The sequence below is a fragment of the Astyanax mexicanus genome, chromosome 5 (assembly GCF_023375975.1).
Source record: "Astyanax mexicanus isolate ESR-SI-001 chromosome 5, AstMex3_surface, whole genome shotgun sequence".
NCBI classification, from domain to species: Eukaryota; Metazoa; Chordata; class Actinopteri; order Characiformes; family Acestrorhamphidae; genus Astyanax; species Astyanax mexicanus.
Genome location: NC_064412.1, coordinates 4,353,827 through 4,360,937, shown reverse-complemented (window position 1 = coordinate 4,360,937; position 7,111 = coordinate 4,353,827).

Here is a 7,111-nt window from a genome sequence, read left to right as displayed (position 1 = left end):
AGCGGCAACGCGGCGGCACCTCGCGGTCCGCAGTGTTAGTTGTAAGCGCTCACACTAGCCGCAAAATACGTCAGAAAACACTGAGAAACTGCAGAACTATGTATGGGACTAGAATATGAGCACGAGGAGATAAAAGAGAAACAGGAGATACAGTGTGTGAGAACCTTTACCTGTGAGTAGCTCATACACCAGAACACGCAAATCTCTCTCTTTCTCTCTCTCTCTGTGTCTCTCTCTCTCTCTCTTTCTCTCTGTGTCTCTCTCTCTGTCTGTGTCTCTCTCTCTGTCTCTCTCTCTCTTTCTCTCTGTGTCTCTCTCTCTCTCTCGCACGTGAACTCCTCCGCGTTTGACTTGCAGCACTGTGTTTAGCTGTTCTTAAAATCTTTTTAATTAAATTATAGTTCAATGCTTCTATGTTACAGTGTTAATTAACATAATTCTGATCATATTTTGCTCATTCAAACAGCCCGAAAACAGACAGTTTATGGGGCGGGGCGGCTCGGGCTCGGGCTCATAATGACTTGGGCTCGGGCAGAACGTGCACAGGCTCGGGCTGGGTCGGGTCGGATTTTTTAGGCCCGATCTAACCTCTAACGTGAGCTCCTCCACTTGTGCGCACTTGACTTGAAGCGCTGTGTGCAGCTGTTCTTAAATATGTTTTTCTTGAAAATGTTTTTCTTAAATAATAGGTCTATGCTTCTTCAGTGTTGCAATGTTGATTAACATCATTCTGAATAGATTTTGCTCATTCAAACTGTCTAAAATTGTTTTTAAAAAGCTCAGTTTATGCACTTCTTACAAAAAAAAAATGTTGGGTTTACATCAGGCTCGGGCTCAAAATTACAGATTACGGGTAGGTTCAGATTTTTTGCGCCAATATAAGCTCTACAGGGTTGTAGGCTGTAAAAGCAAGTTACCTCTGTTCATATAGTATAGTGAAAGCAAAACATACATCATGCAGTTAAACTTACAATATTTGTAAATTAAAAGACTGTTGTGTGGACAAAACTTACTTAAGTCATATTAAAGTAATGTCAAAATGGCAAAATGTTGACCCAGTTTAGTCAACGAAAAATGTTTTTTTCTTAGCGTTGGTGGTTGCTATGGCGTTGCTATAGAAATGCATTTAAAAACAACAAAAAAATGACACCAGGCAAAATAAACAAAAACACAACTATCCCACAACAGACATTTACCATTACAAAGTCAACAAACTGCTATATATATATATATATAAAAAAACATTGTGTTTTTTGTTCAAGTGGTGACAAGCAGGTCATCTCAGGAATCTCCCCTCAGTTTAGTTGGAGCTAAAGAACTGATCTGAGGAGAAATAAGAGAGGAAGGAAAAGTGTAAAACAGCTTGTTATAACCTCCAGTAACCTTCCACCAGTGAAAAGTTTATATAGGTCAAAAAAGAACCTCAATAACAACACAGACATAAAATCTAGGTGCAGAGATACAAGCACTGAAAATCAAAAGCAAATGCTCTCATTTAGGAGCACCTGGAGCTTTCATGGGCTGATAAACATCTACCAGCATGATGAGACGGCTGAACTATGATGGATGAAAACATTTCAGACTTCCTAATGCCAACATTTCTACTCAGAAAATACATGATGTGATGAGCCAAAAACCAGCCGAACAGAAAACAATCTGTGAACATTTAGTGTTTCCATTTTCATCCACTAATAAAGGAAGGCCTAAATAGAGATAGATAGAGTGAGGTAGAGATAGATAGAGAGAGCCAGAGATAGATAGAGTGAGGCAGAGTGAAGTAGAGATAGATAGAGTTAGGTAGAGTATAGAAAGAGGTATGTAGAGTGAGGTAGAGATAGATTGTGTGAGGTAGAGATAGGTAGAGTGAGGTAGATATTGGTTGAGAGAGGTAGGTAGAGATAAATAGAGTGAGGTAGAGATGGGTAGAGTGAGGTAGAGATAAACAGAGTGAGGTAGAGATGGGTAGAGTGAGGGAGAGATAGATAGAGTGAGGTAGAGATGGATAGAGTGCGGTAGAGATAGGTAAAGATAGATAGAGTGAGGTAAATGCCCACCCAAGATGGCGGCGCGTTAACACGCAGCGGCTGCTCCGGGTCTGTTAAATGGTGCTTTTGTGTTACTATTTGTCGTTTTTTCCGTTTATTTCCTGCAAATATGTGCATCGGAACACCCGTGCACATGTTCTACCACCGCCAGACCCTGCTACAGTGGAGAAATCAGCCAGAAAACACGCTACCGGACGAGGTTCTGCAGACACTACTTGAGCTTAGCCTGCTAAGAGACCCAGGCCGCCAGCCCGCAGTGTTTCCTGACGGCGGAGCCCAGCGGAAGTGCCATCGCAAGCGGTGCGAGCGGAAGCGGAAGCGCAGAAAGAGAGCCGGGATCCGCGCGAGGCTAAAGGCTAGTCCTAGCCGGCCGGCTATACCATCGCTCTTTCTGGCAAACATCTGTTCCCTTGACAATAAACTGGACTACATCTGACTCCAGCGAACTACCCAGCGTGAGTTCAGAGACTGCTGTGTTTTGTTTTTTGTGGAATCGTAGCTGAACGACAACATTCCGGACAGCGCCATTCAGCTAGCCGGGCTAACTGCGTTCAGAGCGGATAGGAGCGCGGCTCTGTCCGGGAAGACCCGCGGTGGAGGCGTGTGTGTTTACATCAACACGGAATGGTGTAACAACGCTGTGACTGTCGCCAAACACTGCTCTCCGCTGGTGGAGTTCCTGATAGTCAAGTGCAGACCTTTTTATTTAGTACGGGAGTTCTCCGCCGTGCTAATAGCTGCTGTCTACATCCCACCCAGTGCTAGCATTGGTGCTAATGCTAAAGAGGCTCTGTGTGAACTCTATGGGACTATCAGCGATCTGCGGAACAAACACCCAGACGGACTGTTTATTATCGCCGGAGATTTCAACCACGCAAATCTCAAGTCAGTGCTCCCTAAATTCCACCAACATGTGAACTTTGCAACGAGAGGAGCGAGCGCGCTGGATCTTGTTTACACAAACATCCCCAGCGCGTACCGGGCGGAGCCCCGCCCCCACCTCGCTTTCTCGGACCACATGTGTGTGTGGCTGACTCCAATATACACACCACTCATCAGACGCTCCAGACCAGTTCAGAAGCAGGTGAAAACCTGGCCGGCAGGCTCCATCTCTGCCCTTCAGGACTGTTTTGAGTGCACTGCACTGTTTAGGGAGGCTGCTACTGAAGGCGATTCTGTTGATTTGGAGGAGTATGCAGCATCAGTCACTGGCTACACCAGCAAGTGTATTGATGATGTCACTGTCTCCAAGACCATCACCACACGCCCAAACCAGAAACCTTGGATGACTGCTGAGGTACGTGCGCTGCTGAGGACCCGCGACTCCGCCTTCAGAGTGGGTGACAAGGTGGCCCTGAGGAAAACGAGAGCCGACCTGTCACGAGCCATCAGAGAGGCAAAGCGCGCACACGCCCAGAGAATCCACAGCCACTTCAAGGACACGGGTGACGCGCAGCGCATGTGGCAGGGCATCCAGGCAATCACCAACTACAGGACAATGCCACCGTCCTGTGAACGTGATGCCTCCCTCCCTGATGCCCTGAACAACTTTTAGGCACGGTTTGAGGCACAAAACAACACGATGGTGAGAAAGACCATGCCCAAGCCGGACGAGCAGGTGTTGTGCCTGACTGCAGTGGATGTGAGGAACACTCTGCGCAGAGTCAACCCACGGAAAGCTGCAGGACCAGACAACATCCCCGGCAGAGTGCTCAGGGAGTGCGCAGACCAGCTGACAGATGTTCTCACAGACATCTTCAACATCTCCCTGTGCAGCGCCACTGTCCCAACGTGCCTCAAGTCCACCACCATCATCCCCGTGCCGAAGAAGTCCACAGTGTCCTGCCTCAATGACTACCGTCCCGTTGCACTTACACCCATCATCATGAAGTGCTTCGAAAGGCTAGTCATGAGGAACATCAAGACACAACTGCCCTCTTCACTGGACCCCCTGTACCGTCCCAATCACTCCACGGACAATGCCATCACCACAACCCTTCATCTCTCCCTCACCCACCTGGAGAAGAAGGACACTTACGTCAGAATGCTGTTTATAGACTTCAGTTCAGCATTCAACACCATCATCCCACAGAACCTCACCAGGAAACTAAGCTCGCTCGGCCTCAACACCCCCCTCTGCAACTGGATCCTGGACTTTCTGACGGGGAGACCCCAGTCAGTCCGGTTCGGGGGCAGCACCTCCAGCTCCATCACACTGAACACTGGGGCCCCCCAGGGCAGTGTCCTGAGTCCTCTGCTGTTCACCCTGCTGACTCATGACTGTGCTGCAAAACACAGTTCTAACAGCTTTAACAAGTTCGCCCATGATACAACCGTGCTGAGTCTCATCACCAAAGGCGACGAGAGATAGATAGAGTGAGGTAGAGATAGGTAAAGATAGATAGAGTGAGGTAGAGATAGGTAAAGATAGATAGAGTGAGGTAGAGTGAAGCAGAGATAGATAGAGTGAGGTAGAGATAGGTAAAGATAGATAGAGTGAGGTAGAGATAGGTAGAGTGAAGCAGAGATAGATAGAGTGAGGTAGAGATAGGTGCAGATAGATAGAGTGAGGTAGTGTATGGTGGAGTAAAGTAGAGATAGATAGAGTGAGGTAGAGATAGGTAAAGATAGATAGAGTGAGGTAGAGATAGGTGAAGATAGATAGACTGAAGTAGTGTATGGTGGAGTAAAGTAGAGATAGATAGAGTGAGGTAGAGATAGGTAAAGATAGATAGAGTGAAGTAGTGTATGGTGGAGTAAAGTAGAGATAGATAGAGTGAGGTAGAGATAGGTAAAGATAGATAGAGTGAAGTAGTGTATGGTGGAGTAAAGTAGAGATAGATTAAGGTAGTGATAGGTACAGTAAGCCTTAGTGAGGTAGAGTGATGTGAATGCTTAAGTCAAACTACTTCATAGACTGGGAAAAATGCTACCAACCAATCAAAAAAGCCATTAACTAAGCTTTAATTTAGCATTTTTAACCTTAATATCAGAATATTCATCAACATAAGATACATTTATATTATATTTGTAGTTAAATGCAGCCATACCTCTTATAACAGTAAATACATTCCAGTTAAATGTCTTTAAATACAAATTAAAGTGAATAAAATTGAAAATAATAATAGCTTACAGTTCTAAGATTATAAATGAGGGGCTGTCGATCCTGATTATTCCAGCTTGCCTAACTGGTTAAGATAAAGTAATGAGGTGCACATGCACTGTTGAACCAGGAAAAATGTACACTGCCTTATAAGGCTTTATCTGCAGTTCTGTTACTGACTCTGCAGACTTCCACAGAAATCTTGGGGGGTGGAAGAGCCAGCATGGTGTTTTCCTGAATTCATGTGAAAGTGGATTATTTACATGTGTATTCATAGCTAAGCACTGCAGTGGTGCAACTTGGAGCCAAATAAAACTCATATCAGATCTGGGACTTACTTGGAATGTGTTCACCTCTGGCGTCAATTCAGATCAGTGTATCTGCAGGGCTTAAAGCTCGTATGTTTTAAATAATTGCAAGTACATCCTATTAGTGTCTCAGAGGGTCCTCTGAGAAAATTACAGGCTGAATTATCTACTGTTTTTCTTTGAACTCCGTGCTCCTCCGATAATTTTAATCCTGTCCGGGCGCACATCTCTGAGTTTCGTCTCCTCGCCTTTAAGAAAATAGCTTTTTGTCCACTGCCGCGCACCGTAATTATATTTTGAGCACGCGTTTCTGTGGAGATCCATGTACTGTAAACACAACAGTGAGTGGAAATGGAGGAGCTACTGAACATGATGTCATGTGACCGAGAAAAAAGCCTAAAAACTCAATGGTCCTCCTGTTTTTTTCAATTAAGTGTGAAATGTTTTTCAAAGATGTCCCCCTGATAAACTAATCCCATCTGGATAGAGCTTTATTCCATTTTTTTACACAAGTTAGAATAGGTCTATAGGCTATAGTATACAACATGTCCATGAAGTTCTGCTGGTGTTGATCCACTGTGTTTTATTATCAAGTCTAAAGTCAGTGCAATTTTGTTTTACCACAAAATCTTACAGCACTTCATATCTTACAGCTTCCCTCTGCTACTGACAACTTTTAGGGAGATGTGGATTTCATTTTCCAGCAGGACTTGGCACATTGCCCACACTACCAAATGTATTATATATTGGTTTTGCATAATATTCTGAGACTGATTTTTGGGTTTTCATTGGCTGTAAGCCATAATAATCACCAACAATAAAATAAATAAACACTTAAAATAGATCACTCTGTGTTTAATACATCTATATAATATATGAGTTTCACATTTTAAACAGAATTTCTGAAATGAAGTAACTTTTGAATGATATTCTAATTGTTTGAGATACATGGAATTTCCATTCCATTATATTTCCATTTTTATTTTATCATTTAATGTGATCACATATTTAAAACAAAAAAGGAAAGACCCAAGTAGAAAAGTTGTGCAGGCAGAGAATAGGAGTATTGAGTCTATTAAATCCAGTAAATATACAAGAAGTAAAATAGTTCAGTCCTGGAACTCGAGATAAACACAGTGTGCAGGCGTTTGTAGATTATGGATCACCTGGTTCAGGTGTGTTTTCAACAAGAATAGATAAAAACACAACTGAAAACCTCCTCTGGCGCCACTTAGTGGTCGAATCTGACCAGACTCTTAGCAGCAGCTAGGATTAAATCCATTTCTGTCCCCAGGAAATTACATGTATAAATGTGCACACAAAATAACTTTATTATTAATCATAGCATCTTGTATATTGGTTTAATTGCAAAAGTAAAAAAATGTAATTAAAACATTTATAAAAACTACTAAAAAATAGCATTTGTTCCCACTCTCTAACTATCAACTTTATAATGAAATATAATTATTAAAATCCTTTAGAGATGTATTTTTTTTGCATTGTTGTGTAACTGCAAATCCAATCTATGTTTTAAAAAAAAAATAATAATAAATCCATAATATTTAAGTTAAAATACATATTTCTAACATTTGGGAACATCTGGAACATTCTACAACAGGAAGTCACATCTACAACAGGAAGTAACATCAGCTGTT